At 38.3% G+C, this 26,047-nt stretch overlaps 1 long non-coding RNA gene across 1 annotated transcript in view; it reads right to left on the minus strand.

Moving 5' to 3' along the window:
• Window positions 1-357: 357 nt before the first annotated feature.
• The window catches only part of LOC149749717 (uncharacterized), a 207,998-nt gene continuing 182,308 nt past the window's right edge, over window positions 358-26,047 (minus strand). The window contains exon 5 of the long non-coding RNA XR_016392844.1: window positions 358-26,047. This is a non-coding gene — a long non-coding RNA (uncharacterized LOC149749717).

Raw genomic sequence — 26,047 nt, forward strand, 5'->3', positions numbered from 1 at the left:
AGGAGTGAACAATTGTTCAAAAGGTGACAATAGTAGTGGCTGCAGTAACGGCCTAGAAGGAGGTATTATTGAACTTGAAATAACAATTTCAATGGATAGAGGTTGGTCAAAGTGTCTTTCCAAGAGATGAAAGTGGCAAGAATGAAGGCACAGAGTTTTAAGTACAGAGTGTGTCACGGGCCCACAGCCTGTGAACCTGCGTGACGAAGTGTAGCAGGGGAAGCAGCAGAACAGGAGTGGGGGGAGAGGGAGGGGGAAGGGAGAGACAGAGAGAGAGAGAGAGAGAGAGAGAGAGAGAGAGAGAGAGAGAGAGAGGGAGGGAGGGAGGGAGGGAGGGAGGGAGGGAGGGAGGGAGGGAAAGATGAGGTTGGAAACACAGAGATCGGAGAACGAACGGCCTTGTCTGTCAAGTCAAAGCATTTTTATCTTGGTAGCAAGGAAGAGTCTGCTGAAGAAGGAAGGATAAGACCATCCTGTGAAACTATGTTTATCCTTGTTTCTACTGTGCTTTCTTGAATCAGTGGTGATGCGATGATAGTAGTGGTGACAATAATAATGTAAAAATAAATCACAGTGCACCCCTGTAGATACTTTACATTTTTCAAACCACCATCACTTAAACACAGTTTTTAAGAAGCACAATTTTAAGCCCTCACACTGCTAGGCCCAATGCACAGAGTTTCTATAAATCATTTCATGCTGACAAAACCCATGATGGGTATACCTGTCTGTTTTAGAGACACAGAGCATGCAGGTCCAAGAAGGTGAGTTTGCACAGGGGCCCAGAGCTGGCGAACAGCAGGGCTAGCCTTGACTTTGCCTCTCAGACTCAAGTCTGTTCTCCTGACCCCTGTGCTGCCCCACTATCTCATTTCATTCTTACCCTGCCTGGGGAAATACTACTGTTCCCATTTTATAGATGAGGAACCTGAGGCGAATAAAGATTAAGTCATAAACCCAAGACCCCACAACAAGAACGAAAATTATTTCTTTGGCTTCCTAATGCGCTCTCTTCTTGCCTGACAGGAGCTGTAATGACACATGCTACATACAGCGTGCACAGCTGTTGCATATGCTTAAGTCTGAATGAGCTGCTGGGATAAATCAATATTTTTTCATTATTGAATTAGATGACTGAGCCCACATGGAATCTTTCTTCTGCCTGTGTATGTTGCCCATAGTGGCTCCTCTGAATTTGCATTCTATTCTCCCTTATGTGTTCTAGACACTTCCCAGGGTATTTCTTCAATTATCCTTCCTTTTGTGAAAACTTTACCCCTCTAACCTCCAGCACCATGTTTCTACTATATGACCCGTCGCCTGGTCAATTGGTTAGACCAGTTGGTTGGACCTGAGGGCATTCTCAAAATCAGCCAGGTCAATCAAATTCAGGGAAAGGACTGGGGTTGGCTGTGTGAACACAGCCTTAAGGGGGCTACTGCACCACAGCTAGCCGGGAAGGAGTTCGGGAAAAAGTCTGGAACTGCCTAAGAGGCAAGAGGCCACTGTTTCGGGGTGCGCGAGCACAGGGGATTCAGAGCACCACCTAAATGAGCTACAGAGACACTTGCGAGCCGCAGCTATCAGCATGGACCCCAGAGATGGGCATGAAATGCTAAGGCTGCTGCTGCAGCCACCAAGAAGCCTATGTGCAAGCACAGGTCACTATCCACACCTCCCCTCCCATAGCCTGTGCACTCCGCCACGGCTAGGGTCCCGGGATCCAGGGACAACTCCCCCGGTAGAACGCACGACACGCCTCAGGATGGTGCAACGTCACGCCGGCCTCTGCCACTGCAGGCTCGCCCTGCATTCTGTACCCCTCCCTCCCCACGGCCTGAGTAAGCCCGAGCCCCCGAATCAGCGGCTCCTTTAACCCTGTCCTGTCTGAGAGAAGGACAGATGCCCTCAGGCGACCTACACACTGAGGCAGGTCCAAATACAAAGCTGAACCCCAGGAGCTGTGCAAACAAAGAAGAGAAAGGGAAATCTCTCCCAGCAGCCTCAGGAGCAGTGGATTAAATCTCCACAATCAACATGATGTACCCTGCATCTGTGGAATACATGAATAGACAATGAATCATCCCAAAACTGAGGCGGTGGACTTTGGGAGCAACTGTAGACTTGAGGTTTGCTTTCTGCATCTAATTTGTTTCTGGTCTTATGTTTCTCTTAGTTTAGTATTTAGAGTTTATTGTCAATGGTAGATTTGCTTGCTCTTTTCCTTTTTTTAAAAAAAAAAATATATATTTTCCTTTTTCTCTTTTTGTGAGTGTGTATGTGTATGCTTCTTTGGGTGATTTTGTCTGTAGAGCTTTGCTTTTACCATTTGTCCTTGGGTTCTGTCTGCCCGTTTTTTTCATTTTTTTAGTATAGTTTTAGCAGTTGTGATCATTGGTGGATTTGTTTTTTGGTTTGGTTGCTCTCTTCTTTCTTATTTTTTTCATTACTTTAAAAAATTTTTAAATTTTTAATAATTTATTTTTTATTTTAATAAATTTATTTTCTTTTTTCCTTTCATTCTTTTTCCCTTGCTTTTCCTTTGAGCCATGTGACTGACAGGGTCTTGCTGCTCTGGCCGGGTGTCGGGCCTGTGCCTCTGAGGTGGGAGAGCCGAGTTCAGGACATTGGTCCACCAGAGACGTTCCGGCTCCACGTAATATCAAAGGGCGAAACTCTCCCAGAGATCTCCATCTCAATGCTAAGACCCAGCTCCACTCAATGACCAGCAAGCTACAGTGCTGGACACACTATGCCAAACAACTTGCAAGAAAAGAACACAACCCCACTCGTTAGTAGAGAGGCTGCCTAAAATCATAATAAGGTCACAGATACACCAAAATACGCCACTGGACGTGGTCCTGCCTACCAGAAAGGCAAGATCCAGCCTCATCCACCAGAACACAGGCAGCTCCACCAGGAAGCCTACACAACCCACTGAAACAACCTTACCCACTGGGGGCAGACACCAAAAACTATGGGAACTATGAACCTGCAGCCTGTGAAAAGGAGACACCAAACACAGTAAGTTAAGCAAAATGAGAAGACAGAGAAATACACAGCAGATGAAGGAGCAAGGTAAAAACCCACCATACCAAACAAATGAATGGGAAATAGGGCAGTTTACCTGAAAAAGAATTCAGAGTAATATAGTAAAGATGATCCAAAATCTTGGAAATAGAATGGAGAAAATACAAGAAATGTTTAACAAGGACCTAGAAGAACTAAAGCAAACAAACAATGATGAACAACACAATAAATGAAATTAAGAATTCTCTACAAGGAACCAATAGCAGAATAACTGAGGCAGAATAATGGATAAGTGACCTGGAAGATAAAATAGGGGAAATAACTACCACAGAATAGAATAAAGAAAAATAAAGAAAAGAAATGAGGACAGTCTCAGAGACCTCTGGGGCAACAGGAAATGCACCAACATTCGAATTATAGGGGTCCCAAAAGAAGAAGAGAAAAAGAAAGGAACTGAGAAAATATTTGAAGAGATTATAGTTGAAAACTTCCCTAATATGGGAAAGGAAATAGTCAAGTGCAGGAAGCACAGACAGTCCCATACACATAAATCCAAGGAGAAACATGCCAAGACACATATTAATCAAACTATCAAAAATTAAATACAAAGAAAAAATATTAAAAGCAGCAAGGGAAAAGCAACAAATAATATACAACGGATTCCCCATAAGGTTAACAGCTGATCTTTCATCAGAAACTCTGCAAGCCAGGTGGAAGTGGCAGGACATATTTAAAGTGATGAAAGAGGAAAACCTATAACCAAGATGACTCTACCCAGCAAGGATCTCATTCAGATTTGATGGAGAAATTAAACCCTTTACAGACAAGCAAAAGCTAAGAGAATTCAGAACCACTAAATCAGCTTTACAACAAATGCTAAAGGAACTTCTCTAGGCAAGAAACAAAAGAGAAGGAAAAGACCTACAATAACAAACCCAAAACAATTAGGAAAATGGTAATAGGAACATACATATTGATAACTACCTTAAATGTAAATGGATTAAATGCTCCGACCAAAAGACATAGACTGACTGAATAGATCCAAAAACAAGACCCGTATATACGCTGTCTACAAGAGACCCACGTCAGACCCAGGGACACATACAGACTGAAAGTGAGAGGATGGAAAAAGGTATTCCATGCAAAGGGAAATCAGAAGAAAGCTGGAGTAGCAATTCTCATATCAGACAAAATGGACCTTAAAATAAAGACTATTACAAGAGACAAAGAGGGACACTACATGAAGATCAAGGGATCAATCCAAGAAGAAGATATAACAATTGTAAATATTTATGCACCCAACACAGGAGCACCTCACTAATAGCCATAAAAGGGGAAACTGACAGTAACAAATTCATAGTAGGGAACTTTAACACCTCACTTTCACCAATGGACACATCATCCAAACTGAAAAAAAAAAAAAGAAAACACAAGCTTTAAATGATACATTAAACAAGATGGACTTAATTGATATTTACAGGACATTCCATCCAAAAACAACAGAATACAGTTTCTTCTCAACTGCTCATGGAACATTCTCCAGGATAGATCATATCTTGGGTCACAAATCAAGCCTTGGTAAATTTAATAAAACTGAAATCTTATCAAGTATCTTTTCTGACCACAACACTATGAGACTAGATATCAATTACAGGAAAAAGTCTGTAAAAAATACAAATACATGGAGGCTAAACAATACACTACTAAATAATGAAGAGATCACTGAAGAAATGAAAGAGGAAAACAAAAAATACTTAGAAACAAATGACAATGAAAACATGACGACCCAAAACCTATGGGATGCAGCAAAATCAGTTCTAAGATGAAAGTTTATAGTAATAAAATCCTACCTTAAGAAACAAGAAACATCTCAAATAAACAACCCAACCTGACATCTAAAGCAACTAGAGAATGAATTACAAAACCCCCCTAAAATTAGCAGAAGGAAGGAAATTATAAAGATCAGATCAGAAATAAACGAAAAAGAAATTAAGGAAATGATAGCAAAGATCAATAAAACTAAAAGCTGGTTCTTTGAGGAGATAAACAAAATTGATAAACCATTAGCCAGACTAATCAAGAAAAAGAGGGAGAAGACTCAAATCAGTAGCATTAGAAATGAAAAAGGAGAAGTAACAACTGATACTGCAGAAATAAAAAGGATCATGAGAGATTACTACAAGCAAGTAGATGCCAATAAAATGGACAACCTGGAAGAAACAGACAAATTCTTAGAAAAGCACAACCATCCGGGACTGAACCAGGAAGAAACAGAAAATATAAACAGACCAATCACAAGCACTGAAAGTGAGACTGTGATTAAAATTCTCCCAGCAAACAAAAGCCCAGGACCAGATGGCTTCACAGGTGAATTCTGTCAAACATTTAGAGACAAGCTAACATGTATCCTTCTCAAACTCTTCCAAAATATAGCAGAGGGAGAAAAACTCCCTAACTCATTCTACTAGGCCACTGTCAACCTGATACCAAAATCAGATAAAGACGTCACAAAGAAAGAAAACTACAGGCCAATATCACTGATGAACATAGATGAAAAAATCCTCAACAAAATACTAGCAAACAGAATCCAACAGCACATTAAACAGATCATACACCATGATCAAGTAGGCTTTATCCCAGGAATGCAAGGATTCTTCAATATATGCAAAACAAACAATGTGATACACCATATTAACAAACTGAAGGAGAAAAATCACATGATCATCTAAATTGAGGCAGAAAAACCTTTCAACAAAATTCAACACCGATTTATGATAAAAACCCTCCAGAAAGTAGGCATAGAGGGAATTTACCTCAATATAATAAAGGCCATATATGACAAACCCACAGCCAATATCATTCTCAATGGTGAAAAACTGAAACAATTTCCTCTAAGATCAGGAACAAGACAAGGTTGTCCACTCTCACCTCTGTTATTCAACGTAGTTTTGGAAGCTTTAGCCACCTCAATCAGAGAAGAAAAAGAAAGAACAGTAATCCAAATCAGAAAATAAGAAGTTGTCACTGTTTGCAGATGACATGATACTATACATAGAGAATCCTAAAGATGCTACCAGAAAACTACTAGAGCTAATGAATGAATTTGGTAAAGTAGCAGGATACAAACTTAATGCACAGAAATCTCTTGCATCCCTATACACTAATGATGAAAAATCTGAAAGAGAAATTAAGGAAACACTCCCAGTTACCACTGCAACAAAAATAATAAAATACCTAGGAATAAACCTACCTAAGGAGAAAAAAGACTTGTATGCAGAAAACTATAAGACACTGATGAAAGTAATTAAAGATGATACAAACAGATGGAGAGATACACCATGTTCTTGGATTGGAAGAATCAACATTGTGAAAATGACTCTACTACCCAAAGCAATCTACATATTCAATGCAATCCCTGTCAAACTACCAATGGCATTTTTTTACAGAACTAGAACCAAAAATTTCACAATTTGTATGGAAACACAACAGACCCCAAAGAGCCAAAGCAATCTTGAGAAAGAAAAACGGAGCTGGAGGAATCAGGCTCCTGGACTGCAGACTATACTACAAAGCTACAGTAATCAAGACAGTATGGTACTGCCACAGAAACAGAAATATAGGTCAATGAAACAGGATAGAAAGCCAAGAGATAAAACCATGCACCTATGGTCACCTTATTTTTGATAAAGGAGGCAAGAATATACAATGGAGAAAATACAGCCTCTTCAATAAGTGGTGCTGGGAAAACTGGACAGCTACATGTAAAAGAATGAAATTAGAACACTCCCTAACACCATACACAAAAATAAACGCAAAATGGATTAGTGACCTAAATGTAACACTGGACACTATAAAACTCTTAGAGGAAAACATAGGCAGAATACTCTAAATCACAGCATAATACTCTAAATCATGACATAAATCACAGCAAGATCCTTTTTGACCCACCTCCTAGAGAAATGGAAATAAAAACAAAAATAAACAAATGGAACCTAATGAAACTTCAAACCTTTGCACACCAAAGGAAACCATATACAAACCGAAAAGACAACCCCCAGAATGGGAGAAAATATTTGCAAATGAAGCAACTGACAAAAAGATTAATCTCCAAAATATACAAGCAGCTCATGCAGCTCAATATCAAAAAAACAAACAACTCCATCCAAAAATGGGCAGAAGGCCTAAAGAGACATTTCTCCAAAGAAGATATACAGAATGCCAACAAACACATGAAAGGATGCTCAACATCACTAATCATTAGAGAAATGCAAATCAAAATTACAGTGAGGTATCACCTCACACCAGTCAGAATGGGCATCATCAAAAAATCTAAAAACAATAAATGCTGGAGAGCGTATGGAGAAAAGGGAACCCTCTTGCACTGTTGGTGGGAATGTAAGTTGATACAGCCACTATGGAGAACTGTATGGAGGTTCCTTAAAAAACTAAAAATAGAACTACCATACGACCCAGCAATCCCACTACTGCGAATATACCCTGAGAAAACCATAATTCAAAAAGAGTCATGTACCACAATGTTCAGTGCAGCTCTATTGACAATAACCAGGACGTGGAAGCAACCTAAGTGTCCATCGACAGATGAACGTATAAAGAGGATGTGGCAATATATACAACTGAATATTACTCAGCCATAAAAAGAAATGAAATTGAGTTACTTGTAGTGAGGTGGATGGACCTAGAGTCTGTCATACAGAGTACAGTACGTCAGAAAGAGAAAAACAAATACCGTATGCTTACACATATATATGGAATCTTAAAAAAAAGAAAAAAGTGGTTCTGAACAACCTATGGGCAGGACAGGAACAAAGATGCAGACGTAGAGAATGGACTTGAGGACATGGGTAGGGGAATGGTAAGCTGGGACGAAGTGAGAGAGCGGCATGGACATATATACACTACCAAATGTAAAATAGATAGCTAGTGCGAAGCAGCTGCAGAGCACAGGGAGATCAGCTCAGTGCTTTGTGACCACCTAGAGGGGTGTGATCGGGAGGATGGGAAGGAGACGCAAGAGGGTTCGTATAAAGCAGAAACTAACACATCTTTGTAAAGCAATTATACTCCAATAAATATGTTTAAAAAATGTTTCTAATGTTTAAGTTCAGAGCAGCCATGTGTTCCTGACCCAGCCTTCTGTCATAATGGCCACATCCGGGTTGATCCTCTGTGGGTGAGTTTGGCTTTGCACAGGGGTTGCTTTCTGACAAGTGAGCAGGTAGCTGCTCCTGATATCTTTGCAAGTGTTTGACTTGGGGAAGGTTACACTAAAAGTGTCTTTCATGAGCGGGATGCAATGGCTTTCTGAGCCCTGGGCACACAGCATCTGGATGGGGAATCTGGTGAAGTGATCAGGAGGGGAGACACAAGATCAAGAGGCAGATCATGATTATAGCTCATTATAGATAAAGTTCTTTTTGCTACTTTTGAACAAACTCAATCATTCATTCAACACATATTTATCAAGTGCCTGATAATAAAACTTATGATTTATTAAGTGCTTACTATACTCCAGGTACTGTGATAAGACTTCGGTCTGTATCAATATTATTCATCCATCCATCCAATAACAATTATTGGATGCTTGTTGTATGTCAGGCATAGTTTTAGGTGCTGGGACTATAGCAGTAAAAACAAAACAAAGCAAAACAAAATCCCTGTCCCTGTGTGTGTGGGTGTGTGTGTGTGTATTGTGTGTGTGAAACAACTATGTAATAGTTCAGACAGTGGTAAGTGCTATGAAGCAAAATAAAGCAGGGTAGGGGAACTAGGTTATGGGGGTGTGGTTGCTATTTTATGCAGCAAGATCAGGAAAGTCCTCTAGGACAAAGTGACATTTACACAGAGACTGGAAGTAAGGGAGTAAATCCATTGGGATATCTTAGAGAGGATAATTCCAGGAAGAGAAAAACCAGTGTAATGCCCCAAAGCAGAAGCATGCTTGCATTTTTGAGCAAAAGGAGATCAGTGTAGCTGGAGCAAAGAATAGAACTAGGAAGTGCAGTTTGGGGTTTACTGAAATAATATTGCCACTTGAGAGATTATCATGGTTTAGATCAGTGACTTAGGGATGGAGATGACAGATGGTCAGATTATAGATATACTTAGAAGAGCCCAAAGGATTTCCTGATGTACTGAATGTGAGGTAAAAGAGAAAGAGAAGTCAAGGACCAGAGAGTAGTATTTGTCATAAGCAGCTGAAAAGATGGAGTAATTATATATCGAGATGGGAAGACTATGGAAAGAACTGGCTTGGGAGATGAGGCCAGGAGTTCAGTTTTGGATATGTAGTTTTGAGATTATCAGTAATTATCCAAGTGGAGATGACCTGTCGAGAGCTTGGTATTTGAATCTGGAATCTGGGGGAGAGATCTAAGTTGGAGATATACATTTTCAAGTCATCAATGTGTAGATAGTATTTAAAGCCAGGGGATAATATGAGATCATCTAGACAGCAGGTGCAGAGAAGTGTCCTAAGAAATGAATACTGGGAAACTGAAAAAGAGTGGCTAATAAAGTAGGAGGAAAACCAAGGGAGAACAGAGTCCTGGAAGGCAGTGAAGAAAATAAAGAATAAAGAGTGATAATAGGCATTGGATTTGCCATTATGGAGCTCTTAACAAGAAATGTTCTCATTGAATGATAGATACAAGAGCCTGATTATATTGATGTAGCAGAAAATGGGTGGCAAGGGAATGAGAGAGTGAGCCCAGACAAGTGTTAGGGAGTAGGACAATGGAAAGTATGTAAATCAGGAGAAGTTTTTTGTTTTAAGGAGGGGAGTTGTTATAGCATGTTGGCATGTTGATGGGAATGATTGAGTAGAGGTGGAAAACTGAAGACCTAGGAGAGAGGGAGTAATTGCAGAAACAATGTCCGTAAGTAGAAAAGTACACAAGTACAAGACTTCAAATACAAAAGTGAAGGAATTGTCTTAGGTCAGAGCATTGACATTTAACAAGAAGAAAAATAGAGAAAATGGGCACAGAGGTAGGTGGGGAGGTAGATTGGTTGGTGGAAATGTGTGGAAGTTTCCTTCTTATGGCTACTGAGTTCACAGTTTTCTCAGTGCAATAAGAAGCAAAAATTCATTGGCTTGAAAGTGAAGAAGCAGCAGAAGGTGTTGGGAGTTTGAGGAAAAAGAAGGTATAAAACACTCATAAAGAATAGGAGAGTGTGCTAGGGAAATAATTTTATTTATCCTAAAGTAGCCTCATAAGTCAGGTATTATTAAGTAAATTTAAAATATTAGGATGCTGAAGTTATAGAGTTAAGTAACTTCTCAGAAATATATAGTAAATACATAGCAGAATCTAGATTTGATCTTGGTCTGTCCGCCCTTAATTATTGTGGAGGATAAAAAATAACTATATAAGACATATTTCTTGTGGCCATGGAGTTTAAGCCAATTATGAGGGAAAAAACCACCTTTACTTCAAAAGGTTAATAATAATCTAAGACGCTATAAGTGATGTAACCACTGAAATTCTAGGGAAACCTTACTTGAAGGATTCGATGTTAACTTGGAATAGAATGGATGATGGTTTCATGGTGGGACATGAGTTAGGATTTAGATGGTAGGATGTGGATAACAAATAAACACTAGAGAAGGCACTCAAATGAGAAGTAGATCAAAAATAAAGAAGAAGGTGTAAGTGATAGAGGAGTACTTAAGGAATGGAGTTTTGGTAAATCTAACCTTAGGAGAGCCTGAGACAAGTAAAAAATTTATGTGTTAACAAGGTTCTCTATCAATGGAGATAATTTTAGTACTGAAAAGATAAGATGTAGAAGTGGAGGAGGTTGTGTTGGAGAGACGTGTGCAGTTGATGGGGGTGCTAGTGGGAAAAAACACATCTGTTTTTGTGGCATTGGTAACCAGAGGACTAAGTCTTGGGGAAATCATACTCTCTATAGAAAGAAAGAGGAATAACTCCAGAAGGCAAAGAGCCAGAGAGGGGATCCTTAAGTTCTGTCTTTCCGCATCTCTGACTAACCTCTGAACTATGCATACATGGAACAGATCCAAGAAGATCAACTAAAAACAAACAAAAATATCTGAATTGAGATAGAAGCTGCTTCCCAAGAAGAAAAGTTTGTAGTCTACCTCCAACAAAGTTAAATGCCTACTGAAAGAAAAGAAGCTATATCTTGTAGAAAAATAATACGATCCAGAGTCTCCATGCTTAACATTCAAAATGTCCAGGATATTCAATGTATATGACCCAGCAACATGTGACCAGTTCTCAAAGGAAGAGACCGTCAGCTAAGATGAAACCAAGATGACCCAGATTTTAGAATTAGCAGACATGAAATTCAACAGTTATTATATCTACCTTCAATGATATAAAAGAAAATATGCTTGCAATGGGTAAAAAGAGTAAACATCTCAGCACAGGTACGGGAACAGTAAAAATGCACAAAATTAATGTTCTATAACAAAAATAAAATATCTGCAATAAAATATTCACTGGATGGATTTAACTGAAGATGGAAATGATAGAGGAAAAAGTGAATCTTAAGATAGATGAATAGAAATTGTCCAATGTAAAGAACAGAAAGAAGATGAGTAGAGCCTCAGAGGCTTGCTAGATAATATAAAAGAGTTTAACATATATTTTATTGAAACTCCAGGGGGACAAAAATGAGATAATAGAGTATAAAAAATATGTAAATAAGTAGTGACCTAAAGCTTCCTGAATTTGATACAAGACATAAATTTACAAATTCAAGATGCTCAATAAACCACAAGAAGAATAAATATGAAAAAGGCCAGAGACACATACATGTGTCAGTGACTATGAAAAGCCAAGGAAAAGAGCAAATCTTGAAAGAAATCAGAGAAAAATGACACATTACATATAAAGGAATGATGATTTGATTAAAGGCCAGAAAAGATTAAAACATCCTCAAAGAGTTTTTAAAATGTCAACAGAATTATATAAGCAGCAAAAATAATTCTTCATGAATAAAGCAAAACAGACATTTTCAGATAAAAGAAAACTACGAAAACTTGTTGCTACCAGAGCTGCACTATAAGAAACACTAAAGGAACTTCAGGCTAAAGCAAAAAGATACAAGATGGAAACTCAAATCCCCAGAAAGGAATGAAAGCATCAGAAGTGGTGAATATCTATGTAAATGTATAAAAGACTATTTTTTTGGCCTTTTTCTTCTTAATTTGTTTACAATACATGTGCCTGTATAGAGAAAAAACAACAGCATTGCCTTCTGGGATTTTTATGTAAGTAGATGTCATAAATATAAGAACAGCATAAAGATGTAAGTAGGAGAATAAATGAAATTACAGGATTTTAAAGCTTTTACATAGTTAAATAGGAAAATAGACAATTCCACAATTATAGTTAGAGATTTAAAAACTTTCTTTCAGCAACTGGCAAAGATAGACAAAAAATTAGTAAAGACATAGAAGATCTGAACACTATTATCACATTTATCTGACTGACATTTATAGAACTATACCTAACAACTGCTAGCATACACATTCTTTTCAAGGGTATGTGCACACCAGAATATGTTAGGTTGTAAAACAAATCTCAATAAGTCTTAAAAGTCTGAAATCATACAAAGTATATTCTCTGACCAAAATGGAATTAAGTTAAAAATCAATATGAATAAGGTATTCATGAAAGTCTCAATTATTTGGAAATTAAATAATGTACTTCTAAATAATCCGTGTGCTAAAGAAGAAATCAAAATTATTTCAAACTAAATGATAATTTAAAAAGGAAAAAAAATTTAAAAATCAAGGATCTAGGTTTCTACCTTAAGAAAAAGACCAAATTAAAGCCAAGGTAACAGAATGAGGAAGACAATAAAGATAAGTCTAGAAATCAATAAAATAAAAACTGGTCACAAAACAGGAAAAAATAAAACCAGAAGGTCAGTTTTGAAAAGGTCAATAAAATTAATATACCCTATTTGATTGCTGAAGAAGATACAATACACAAAATATGAATATCACTAAGCACTGCACATCTTACAGACATGAAAGGATAGTAACGGAATGTCATGTACTACTTTATGATGATAAGTTTAACCACTAAAAGTGAGCCAATCCTTTGAAAGACATAAATAATTAAAATGGACACAAGAAGAAACAGGAAAAAATGAATAACCTTAGGTCAATTAAAAAGTTGAATTAAAATAAAAATCTCCTTACAAAGAAGAACCAGGCACAGATGGGTGCACTGGTGGATTCTAACATTTAAGGAAAAATAAGAACAATCTGATACAATCTTCTTTAGAAACAGAAGAAAAGGGAATTATTTTCAAATTATTTTAAAAGTCCAGTATTACTAGGTGAACACATCACAAGAAAAGGAAACTACATACCAATTTTCTTCATGAACATAAGTTAAAAATCCTTAACAAAATGTTTGTAAATAAAATCCAGTAACGTATAAAAAGGGCAGTGTATTACAACCATTTAGGATTTATTCTATGAAACAAAGGTTGGATTTAACATATAAAATCAGTTTGACTCCCCATATTAATGGAATAAAGGAGAAAACACATGTGATAATTTTAGTAGAAGCAGAAAAAATTATTTGATGAAATTCAACTTGCATTTATGATAAAAACTCTCAGAAAACTAGGCATAGATAGGATCTTCCTCAACCCAATAAGGATATCTATACAAACCTTACAACTAATGTCATACTCAATGGTGAAAGACTGAATGCTTTCCCCTAAGAACAGAAACAAAGCAAGGATATCCACTCTCACAACTTTTATTCAATATTGTATTTGTAGAACTATGTAGGTCAATAAGGCAAGAAAAATAACTAAAAGTCATACAGATGTAAAAGCAAGATATAAAAATATCTTTATTTGCATACAACATGTAGTATACATATAGAAAATCCTGAAAGGCAGTAGAATTAATAGGTGCCTTAAAAGGTTGCAGAGTACAAAGTCAATATGCAAAAGTCAATTGTATTTCTGTTCATTATCAATGAACAACTGAAAAATAGCATTAAAATAACAAACCTATTTATAATGCCATAAAAATATGAAGAACAAATCTAATGAAAGATGTATAAGACCTGTACACTGATAACAGCAAAACACTGCTGAGACAAATTAAAGAATATCTAAATTAATGGAGAGCTATACTGTGTTCATAGATTGGAAGACAATATTGTTAGGATGGAATTTTCCCCAAGTTGATCTATAGATTCAATGAGATCACAATCAAAATCATAACCAGATATTTTTGAAGAAACTAATTTCTTCAAGTTAATTTAAAAAATTTATGTGGAAGTGCAAAAGTCCTGGAATAAATAAAACAATCTTGAAAAAGAATATCAAGTTTGAAGGACTTATGCTGCCTGAATTCAAGACTTACTGTAAACATAAAGTAATTAAGACAGTGAAGTATTGGCATAAATAGAGACAGCTAGATAAATGGAATTGAAAAGAGAACCTAGATATAGACTCATGTGGTCAACTGATTTTGACAAAGACACCAAGGTAATTCAATGGGGAAAGGCTAGTCTCTTTGACCACTGATGTTGGAATAATTGGATATCTGTGTGCAAAAAAGTAAACCTTGACTATTACTTTACACTATACATGAAAATTAATTTGAAATGAATTGTATACCAAAATGTAAGAGCTGAAACAACAGCAACAAAATTCCACTAGAGAAAGGAGGAGAAAATATTATGACCTTGAGTCAAGTAAAAATTTCTTCAGACTCCAAAAGCATCAACTATAAAAGAAATTAATTCATAAATTAGATGATATCAAGGGTAACACCTTTTGTATTTTAAAAGACATAGAGAAAACCAAAAGGCAAGCTATCCTCTTACAGGAAATGTTTGCAAAACACATATCTGACAAAGTGGTGTATCAAGAATAAAAAACTCAATTATAACAAGAGAAGCAACCTAATTTAGAAAGTCTACAAAATATTTGAACAGATACTTCACAAAAGAAGATAAAATGAATGGCCAGTAAGCACATGTAAATGTGCTTGATACCATTAAGTATCAGAGGAATGAAGATTGAAAGCACTTACACATACACATTAAGTTGGCTAAAATTAAAAAGAGTGACAATATCAAGCGTTGGGAAGAATTTGGAATAAGTGGGACTCTCATACAGTGCCAATATGAGTGCAAAATAGACAGTTGGCTTGAAAGAGTTTGGCAGTTTCTTGTAAAGTTAAACAGATACTTGCCATAAAACCATACAATCCCATTTCAGAAAACTAGTATTTACCCAACAGAAAAGAAAATATGTGTTCATCCAAAGACTTGTATTTACCCAACAGAAAAGAAAACATGTATTCATCCAAAGACTTGAATATGTATATTTATAGTAACATTGTTCATAATAGTCAAAAACTGGAAACAGCCACTATGGAGAACAGTATGGAGGTTCCTTAAAAAACTAAAAATAGGGCTACCATATGATCCAGCAATCCCACTTCTGGGCATATATCTGGAGAAAACCATAATTTGAAAAGATACATGTACCCCAATGTTCACAGCAGCATTATTTACAATAGCCAGGACATGGAAACAGCCTAAATATCCATTGATGGAGGAATGGATAAAGAAGATGTGGTACATATATACAAAGGAATATTACTCAGCCATAAAAAAGAATGTAATAATGCCTTTTGCAGTGACATGGATGGACCTAGAGACTGTCATACTAAATGAATTAGTCAGAGAAAGACAAATATCATACAATATCACTTATACATGGAATATAAAAAATGGTACAAATGAAACTATTTACAAAACAGAAATAGAGTCACAGATATAGAAAAGAAACTTATATTTACCAAGGGGGGGAAGGTGAGGGAGGGATAAATTGGGAGATTGGGATTGACATATAGACTCTGCTATGTATAAAATAGATAACTGAGAGAGGAACCAAGATGGCGGAGTAGAAGGATGTGCTCTCACTCCCTCTTGCGAGAACACCAGAATCACAACTAGCTGCTGGACAATCATCGACAGGAAGACATTGGAACTCACCAAAAATGATACCCACATCCAAAGACAAAGGAGAAGCCACAATGAGATGGTAGGAGGGGTGCAATCACAGTAAAATCAAATCCCATAACTGGTGGGTGGGTGACTCACAGACTGGAGAACACTTATACCACAGAAGACCACCCAATGGAGTGAAGGTTCTGAGCCCCACATCAGGCTTCCAAACCTGGGGGTCTGCAACAGGAGGAGGAAATCCTACAGAATCAGACTTTGAAGCCTAGTGGGAATTGATTGCAGTACTTTGACAGGACTCGGGGAAAGAGAGACTCCACTCTTGGAGGCCACACACAAAGTAGTGTGCGCATAGGGACCTAGGGAAAGGAGGACTGATCCCAGGGGAGACTGAACCAGACCTACCTGCTAGTGTTGGAGGGTCTCCTGCAGAGGTGGGTGGGGACTGTGGCTCACTGTGGGGACAAGGACACTGGCAGCAGAACTTCTGAGAAGTACTCCTTGATGTGAGCCCTCCCAGAGTCTGTCATTAGCCTCACCAAAGAGCCCAGGTAGGCTCCAGTGTTGGGTTGCATCAGGCCAAACACTCAACAGGGAGGGAACCCAGCCCCACACATCAACAGTCAAGTGGATTAAAGTTTTACTGAGCTCTTCCCACCAGAGCAACAGTCCACTCTACCCACCACCAGTCCCTCCCATTAAGCCTCTCAGACAGCCTCATCCACCAGAGGGCAGACAGCAGGAGCAAGAAGAACTACAATCCTGCAACCTATGGAACAAAAACCACATTCACAGAAAGACAGACAAGATGAAAAGGCAGAGGGCTATGTATCAGATGAAGGAACAAGATAAAACCCCAGAAAAACAACTAAATGAAGTGGAGAAAGGCAACCTTCCTGAAAAAGAATTCAGAATAATGATAGTGAAGATAATCCAGGACCTCAGAAAAAGAATGGAGGCAAAGATTGAGAAGATGCAAGAAATGTTTAACAAAGACCTAGAAGAATTAAAGAACAAACAAACAGAGATGAACAATACAATAACTGAAATGAATACTACACTAGAAGGAATCAATAGCAGAATAACTGAGGCAGAAGAACGGATAAGTGACCTGGAAGACAGAATGGTGGAATTTACTGCTGTGGAAGATAATAAGAAAAAAGAATGAAAAGAAATGAAGACAGCCTAAGAGACCTCTGGGACAACATTAAATGCAACAACATTCGCATTATAGCAGTCCCAAAAGGAGAAGAGAGAGAGAAAGGACCAGAGAAAATATCTGCAGAGATTATAGTCGAAAACTTCCCTAACATGGGAAAAGAAATAGCCACCCAAGTCCAGGAAGTGCAGTGAGTCCCATACAGGATAAACCCAAGGAGAAACACGCTGAGACACATAGTAATCGAATTGGCAAAAGTTAAAGACAAAGAAAAATTATTAAAAGCAGCAAGGGAAAAACGAAAAATAACATACAAGGGAACTCCCATAAGGTTAACAGCTGATTTCTCAGCAAAAACTCTACAAACCAGAAGGGAGTGGCATGATATACTTAAAGTGATGAAAGGGAAGAACTTACAACCAAGATTAATCTACCCGGCAAGGATCTCATTCAGATTCAATGGAGAAATCAAAAGCTTTACAGACAAGCAAAAGCTAAGAGAATTCAGCACCACCAAACCAGCTCTACAAGAAATGCTAAAGGAACTTCTCTAAGTGGGAAACACAAAAGAAGAAAAGGACCTAAAAAAACAAACCCAAAACAATTAAGAAAATGGTCACAGGAACATACATATCGATAATACGTTAAACGTGAATGGATTAAATGCTCCAACCAAAAGACACAGGCTTGCTGAATGGATACAAAAACAAGACCCATATATATGCTGTCTACAAGAGACCCACTTCAGACCCGGGGACACATACAGACTGAAAGTGAGGGGATGGAAAAACATATTCCATGCAAATGGAAATCAAAACAAAGCTGGAGTAGGAATACTCATATCAGATAAACTAGACTTTAAATAAAGAATGTTACAAGAGACAAGGAAGGACACTACATAATGATCAAGGGATCAACCCTAGAAGAAGATATAACAATTAGAAATATATATGCACCCGACAAAGGAGCACCTCAATACATAAGGCCACTGCTAACAGCTGTAAAAGAGGAAATCGACAGTAACAAAATAATAGTGGGGGATGTTAACACCTCACTTACACCAATGGATAGATCATCCAAAATGAAAATAAATAAGGAAACAGAAGCTTTAAATGACACAGTAGATGAGAAAGATTTAATTGATATTTATAGGACATTCCATCCAAAACCAGCAGATTACACTTTCTTCTCAAGTGTGCATGGAACATTCTCCAGGACAGACCACATCTCGGGTCACAAATCAAGCCTCAGTAAATTTAAGAAAATTGAAATCATATCAAGCACGTTTTTTGACCACAACACTATGAGATTAGAAAGGAATTACAGGGAAAAAAAAGGAAAAAACACAAACACATGGAGGCTAAACAATACGTTTCTAAATAACCAAGAGATCACTGAAGAAATCAAAGAGGAAATCAAAAAATACCTAGAGACATATGACAATGAAAACATGATGAACCAAAACCTATGGGATGCAGCAAAAGCAGTTCTAAGAGGGAAGTTTATAGCTATACAAGGTTACCTCAAGAAACAAGAAAAATCTCAAGTAAACAATCTAACCTTACACCTAAAGGAACTAGAGAAAGAAGAACCAACAAAACCCAAGGTTAGCAGAAGGAAAGAAATCATAAACATCAGAGCAGAAATAAATGAAATAGAAACAAAGAAAACAATAGCAAAGATCAATAAAACTAAAAGCTTGTTCTTAGAGAAGATAAGCAAAATTGATAAACCATTAGCCAGACTCATCAAGAGGGAGAGGACTCAAATCTATAAAATTAGAAATGAAAAAGGAGAAGTTACAACAGACACTGCAGAAGTACGAAGCATCCTAATAGACTACTACAAGGAACACTACGCCAATAAAATGGAGAACCTGGAAGAAATGAACAAATTCTTAGAAAGGTAGAACCTTTCAAGACTGAACCAGGAAAAAATAGAAAATATGAACAGACCAATCACAAGTAATGAAACTGAAATTGTGATTAAAAATCTTCCAACAAACAGGGGCTTCCCTGGTGGCGCAGTGGTTAAGAATCTGTCTGCCAATGCGGGGCACACGGGTTTGAGCCCTGGTCTGGGAAGATCCCACATATCATGGAGCAACGGGGCCCATAAGCCATAACTGCTGAGCCTGCGCGTCTGGAGCCTGTGCTCCGCAACAAGAGAGGCCGCGACAGTGAGAGGCCCGCACACCGCGATGAAGAGTGGCCCCCGCTCGCCGCAACTAGAGAAAGCCCTCGCACAGAAACAAAGACCCAACACAGCCAAAAATAAATAAATAAATAAATAAATAAATAAAATAAAATAAAAAATCTTCCAACAAACGAAAGTCCAGGACCAGATGGCTTCACAGTTGAATTCTATCATACATTTAGAGAAGAGCTAACACCCATCCTTCTCAAACTCTTCCAAAAAATTGCACAGGAAGGAACACTCCCAAACTCATTCTGTGATGCCACCATCACCCTGATACCAAAACCAGACAAAGGTACTACAAAAAAAGAAAATTACCGACCAATATCACTGATGAATATAGATGCAAAAATCCTCAATAAAATACTAGCAAACAGCATCCAACAACACATTGAAAGGATCATACACCATGATCAAGTGGGATTTATCCCAGGGATGCAAGGAGTCTTCAATATACGCAAATCAATCAATGTGATACACCATATAAACAAATTGAAGAATAAAAACCAGATGATCATCTCAAGAGATGCAGAAAAAGCGTTTGACAAAATTCAACACCCATTTATGATAAAAGCTCTCCAGAAAGTGGGCATAGAGGGAACCTACCTCAACATAATAAAGGCCATATACAACACACCCACAGCAAACATCATTCTCAATGGTGAAAAACTGAAAGCATTTCCTCTAAGATCAGGAATGAGACAAGGATGTCAACTCTCACCACTATTATTCTACATAGTTTTAGAAGTCCCTGCCACAGCAGTCAGAGAAGAAAAAGAAATAAAAGGAATACAAATTGGAAAAGAAGAAGTAAAACTGTCACTGTTTGCAGATGACATGATACTATACATAGACAATCCTAAAAATGCCACCAGAAAACTCCCAGAGTTAATCAATGAATTTGGTAAAGTTGCAGGATACAAAATTAATGCACAGAAATCTCTTGCATTCATATACACTAGTGATGAAAATCTAAAAGAGAAATTATGGAAACACTCCCATTTACCATTGCAAAGAGAGAATAAAATACCTAGGAATAAACCTACCTAGGGGGACAAAAGACCTGTATGCAGAAAACTATAAGACACTGATGAAAGAAATTAAAGATGATACCAACAGATGGAGAGATATACCATGTTCTTGGATTGGAAGAATCAATATTGTGAAAATGACTATACTACCCAAACCAATCTACAGATTCAATGCAATCCTTATCAAATTACCAATAGCATTTTTTACACAACTAGAACAAACCATTTTAAAATTTGTATGGAGATAAAAAGACCCCGAGTAGCCAAAGCAGTCTTGAGGGGAAAAAAAGGGAGCTGGAGGAATCAGAGTCCCTGACTTCAGACTATACTACAAAGCTACAGTAATCAAGACAATATGGTACTGGCACAAAAGCAGAAACATAGATCAATGGAACAAGATAGACATCCCAGAGATAAACCCACGCACCTATGGTCAACTAATCTATGACAAAGGAGACAAATATATACAATGGAGAAAAGACAGTCTCTTCAATAATGGTGCTGTAAAAACTGAACATCTACATGTAAAAGAATGAAATTAGAGCACTCCCTAACACCATACACAAAAATAAACTCAAAATGGATTAGAGACCTAAATGTAAGGCTGGGCACTATCAAACTCTTAGAGGAAAACATAGGAAGAACACTCTTTGACATAAATCACAGCAAGATCTTTTTTGATCCACCTCCTAGAGTAATGGAAATAAAAACAAAAATAAACAAATGGGACCTAATGAAACTTCAAAGCTTTTGCACAGCAAAGGAAAGCATAAACAAGACAAAAAGACAACCCTCAGATTGGGAGAAAATATTTGCAAATGAATCCACGGACAAAGGATTAATCTCCAAAATGTATAAACAGCTCATGCAGCTCAATATTAAGGAAACAAACAACCCAATCCAAAAATGGGCAGAAGACCTAAATAGACATTTCTCCAAAGAAGACATACAGATGGCCAAGAAGCACATGAAAAGCTGCTCAACATCACTAATCATTAGAGAAATGCAAATCAAAACTACAATGAGGTATCACCTCACACCAGTTAGAATGGGCATCATCGGAAAATCTACAAACAACAACTGCTGGAGAGGGTGTGGAAAAAGGAAACCTTCTTGCACTGTTGGTGGGAATGTAAATTGATACATCCACTATGGAGAACAGTATGGAGGTTCCTTAAAAAACTAAAAATAGAATTACCATATGATCTAGCAATCCCACTACTGGGCATATACCCAGAGAAAACCGTAATTCAAAAAGACACATGCACCCCAATGTTCATTGCAGCACTATTTACAATAGCCAGGTCATGGAAGCAACCTAAATGCCCATCGACAGCCGAATGGATAAAGAAGATGTGGTACATATATACAATGGAATATTAGCCATAAAAAGGAACGAAACTGAGTCATTTGTTGAGACGTGGATGGATCTAAAGACTGTCATGCAGCGTGAAGTAAGTCAGAATGAGAAAAAGAAATATCGTATATTAACGCATGTATGTGGAATCTAGAAAAATGGTACAGATGAACCAGTTCGCAGGGCAGAAGTTGAGACACAGATGTAGAGAACAAATGTATGGACACCAAGGAGGGAAAACCACGGTGAGGTGGGGATGGTGGTGTGCTGAATTGGGCGATTGGGATTGACATGTATACACTGACGTGTATAAAATTGATAACTAATAAGAAGCTGCTGTATAAAAAAACAAACAACTAATACTAAAGTTTCTTTGGGTTATTTGTATGGAAATATGTTAATATAAATGTTTCAGCCATTAAAAATATAGATAACTAATAAGAACCTACTGTATAGCACAGGGAATTCTACTCAATACTCTGTAATGACCTATATGGGAATAGAATCTAAAATAGAATAGATATATGTATATGTATATGTATGACTGATTCACTTTGAGGTACAGCAGAAACTGACACAACATTGTAAATCAACTATAGCCCAATAAAAATTAATTAAAAAATGAAAAAGAAAACATATGTTCATCCAAAGACTTGAATGTATATATTTATAGGAACATTATTTATAATAGTCAAAAAACTGGAAACCACTGAAATGTCCATCAACAGGTGAATAGATAAAAAAGTTGTCAGGGTGGAGGGAGGGATAAGTTAGGAGGTTGGGATTAACATATACACACTACTATATATAAAATAGATAAACAACAAGGACCTACTCTATAGCACAGGGAACTGTACTCTATATTTTGTATACCTATACCCACAAGGGAAGAGAATCTACAGAAGAATATATATACACACACACACATATGTACATATATATATGTATAACTGAATTGCTGTGCTATATACCTGATGTTAGTCATGATATTGTGAATCAACTATAATTCAATAAAAAAAATCTAAAAAGAAAAGTTGTCATATGCTGATGCTGTGGACTGTTAGCCGTAAAAAGGAACTATCGATAAACAACAATGTGACTGCATCTCAAGACATGCTGAGTAAAAGAAGTCAAACACAAAAGACTGTTAGACATCATATGATTCAATTTATATGCAATTTCAAAAAAGGGAAAACTGTAGAGACAGAAAGTAGATCAGTGGTTTCCAATGACTAAGGTTAAGAGGAAAGGATTGACTGTAAAGAGGCCTGGGCACAAGGAAAGTTTAGGTGGTGATAGCAATGTTCTATATCTTGATGGTGGTGATGGTTACAGAACAATATGCAATTACCAAAAAATGGGCAGAAGACCTAAATAGACATCTCTCCAAAGAAGACATACAGACGGCCAAGAGGCACATGAAAAGATGCTCAACATCACTATTAGAGAAATGCAAATCAAAACTACAATGAGGTATCACCTCACACCGGTCAGAATGGCCATCACCAAAAAATCTACGAACAACAAATGCTGGAGAGGGTGTGGAGAAAAGGGAACCCTCTTGCACTGTTGGTGGGAATGCAAATTGATACAGCCACTATAGAGAACTGTGTGGAGGTTCCTTAAAAAACTAAATATAGAACTACCATATGACCCAGCAATTCCACTACTGGACACATACCCTGAGAAAACCATAATTCAAAAAGACACATGCACCCTAATGTTCATTGCAGCACTGTTTACAATAGCCAGGTCATGGAAGCAACCTCAATGTCCATCAACAGAGGAATGGATAAAGAAGATGTGGTACATATATACAATGGAATATTACTCGGCCATAGAAAGGAACGAACTTGGGTCATTTGTTGAGACGTGGATGGATCTAAAGACTGTCATACAGAGTGAAGTAAGTAAGAAAGAGAAAAACAAATATTGTATATTAATGCATATGCGTGGAATATAGAAAAGTGGTACAGATGAGCCTGTTTGCAGGGCAGAGGTGGAGACGCAGACTTGGAGAACAAGCGTATGGACACCAAGGGGAGAAGGGGGGGATGGGATGAGTTGAGAGACTGGGATTAACATATATACGCTGCTATGTGTAAAATAGAGCCTGTTGTGTAGTGCAGGGAGCTCTACTCAGTGCTCTGTGGTGGCCTGAATGGGAGGGAAATCCAAAAAGGAGGTGATGTATGTATACATATAGCTGATATACTTCACTGTACAGCAGAAACTAACACAACACTGTAAAGCAACTATACCCCAATGAAAAAAATGCAATTATTCAGAATCAGATTGTACATCTAAAATGGATAAATTTTGTTATATTCAAATTATACCCCAATACATCTGGGAAAAAACCCTCTGATATGTAAGACAGAGATGGGAAGCGTCTTTGAAATTATAGCAAAGATGGGTGGGCCCAGATTTCACCCCTGCCCTCATCCCGTGAGATTCATAAATAAGTAGCATATCTAATTTTAAACTGGCACACTCAACCATATGTGCCACACCTCATGTACACAGAAATGTACATTAAGTTAAATAATGCAGGTGGGTCCTCTTGCATTCCACCCACTCACTGAGCATGTGCCCTGATGAGAGAGATGAACAGCTGCGATCCCTCCAATCCTCAAGCACCTCACCCCACTGAAAGTGATTCCAGTGTGTAAAGACCCATTTTCAACAACATGGTTTCCAGAGGCAACCCAGCCTTAACTGTCCAAGGTGAAAAATAAAATCATATTTATATATAGCTTTTTATGGACAATTTAAAGGATTCTCAAAAGTTTGTTTTTTTGTTTTTTTTTTTTGCGGTATGCGGGCCTCTCACTGTTGTGGCCTCTCCCGTTGCGGAGCACAGGCTCCGGACGCGCAGGCTCAGCGGCCATGGCTCACAGGCCCAGCCGCTCCGCGGCATGTGGGATCTTCCTGGACCGGGGCACGAACCCATGTCCCCTGCATCGGCAGGCGGACTCTCACCCACTGCGCCACCAGGGTAAGCCCAAAAGTATTTTTTTTTAAATTTTATTTTTGGCTGTGTTGGGTCTTTGTTGCTGCGAGTGCGCTTTCTCTAGTTGTGGTGAGCGGGCTTCTCACTGCAGTGGCTTCTCTTGTTGCGGAGCATGGGCTCTAGGTGCGCAAGCTTCTGTAGTTGTGGCTCGCAGGCTCTAGAGCGCAGGCTCAGTAGTTGTGGCTCACGGGCTTAGCTGCTCTGCGGCATGTGGGATCTTCCCGGACCAGGGCTCAAACCCATGTCCCCTGCGTTGGCAGGCAGATTCTTAACCACTGTGCCACCAGGGAAGCCCTCAAAAGTAATTTTGACCAAGTATGATTTTTGTTCAGGGCCAACTTCAATGCTAACTTCTACACCAGCTGTGACTTTCTTGAACTTCAAGAGAACCCTAAGGCTACACAGAACAGTTTGTAAACCACTCCATGTCTGGACACCTCAAGTGAGGAACTTGTCACTTCACAAAGCATTCCACTCCATTTTGGACCACTGAACTGTCAATTTTCCAAACGTGGGTCATCTTGCCATGATCTCCACTTACTGGCCCTGGCTCTGCTCTATGGAGCCATGTTGAAAAATCGTCTTTTCCTTGAGAGTTCCTTCAAATTCCTGATGGGTATTGGGTTCACCTCTGGTCTTTTTTTTTTTTCTAATACTGAACAACCCTAGTACTAGATTGATTTTTCCCTTCTGTAATCAGTATAGCAATGGTCTGTGGCCTCAACCCAAAAGAGATGCTGAATTAGGCGATGGTACCTTGGCACCACCTGTCCTCAAGTGACTTAACAACTTCAGCAACTGCCAAGTACAGGAAGCCTGTGAATACCAAGAGTTCCTGCACTCAGTACATTTTCCCAGCTGAGCTCTGCAGAAGGAGTAGCAGTGGTGCAAGTCTTTGGACCTTTGTCTGACCTCCATCCCCAGACATGTCACTGATCTGCTTTGGGAGGTCACCATCCCTGGCCAGCTCTCTGACTCGGCTCCCATCTCAATGGGACTTTATAAAGCCATGGAATGGAAACGACCTCCCCCGTCCTCACTTCCCTTGCCCCAGCCTCCGTCGGGGAGCTATTCAATGTACAGTAATGACCATTAAGAAGCTGCATGTTTATTTTGCAGGCAATCTCGGCTGCCTCCATTGCTGGACTGAGCCCTCTACCAGGCTTGCACAAGCAGCTCTGCTGGGAGCAGTCACGCTTATGAACTGTTCATGGGGTAAGCCCATCGCCGGCTGTCAGCAGCTGAACGCTCTTTACC

Source organism: Delphinapterus leucas, chromosome 3 (assembly GCF_059928025.1).
Source record: "Delphinapterus leucas isolate spDelLeu-1000000601 "Yukka" chromosome 3, BTC_Dleu_Yukka2, whole genome shotgun sequence".
In the NCBI taxonomy this organism is placed as follows: Eukaryota; Metazoa; Chordata; class Mammalia; order Artiodactyla; family Monodontidae; genus Delphinapterus; species Delphinapterus leucas.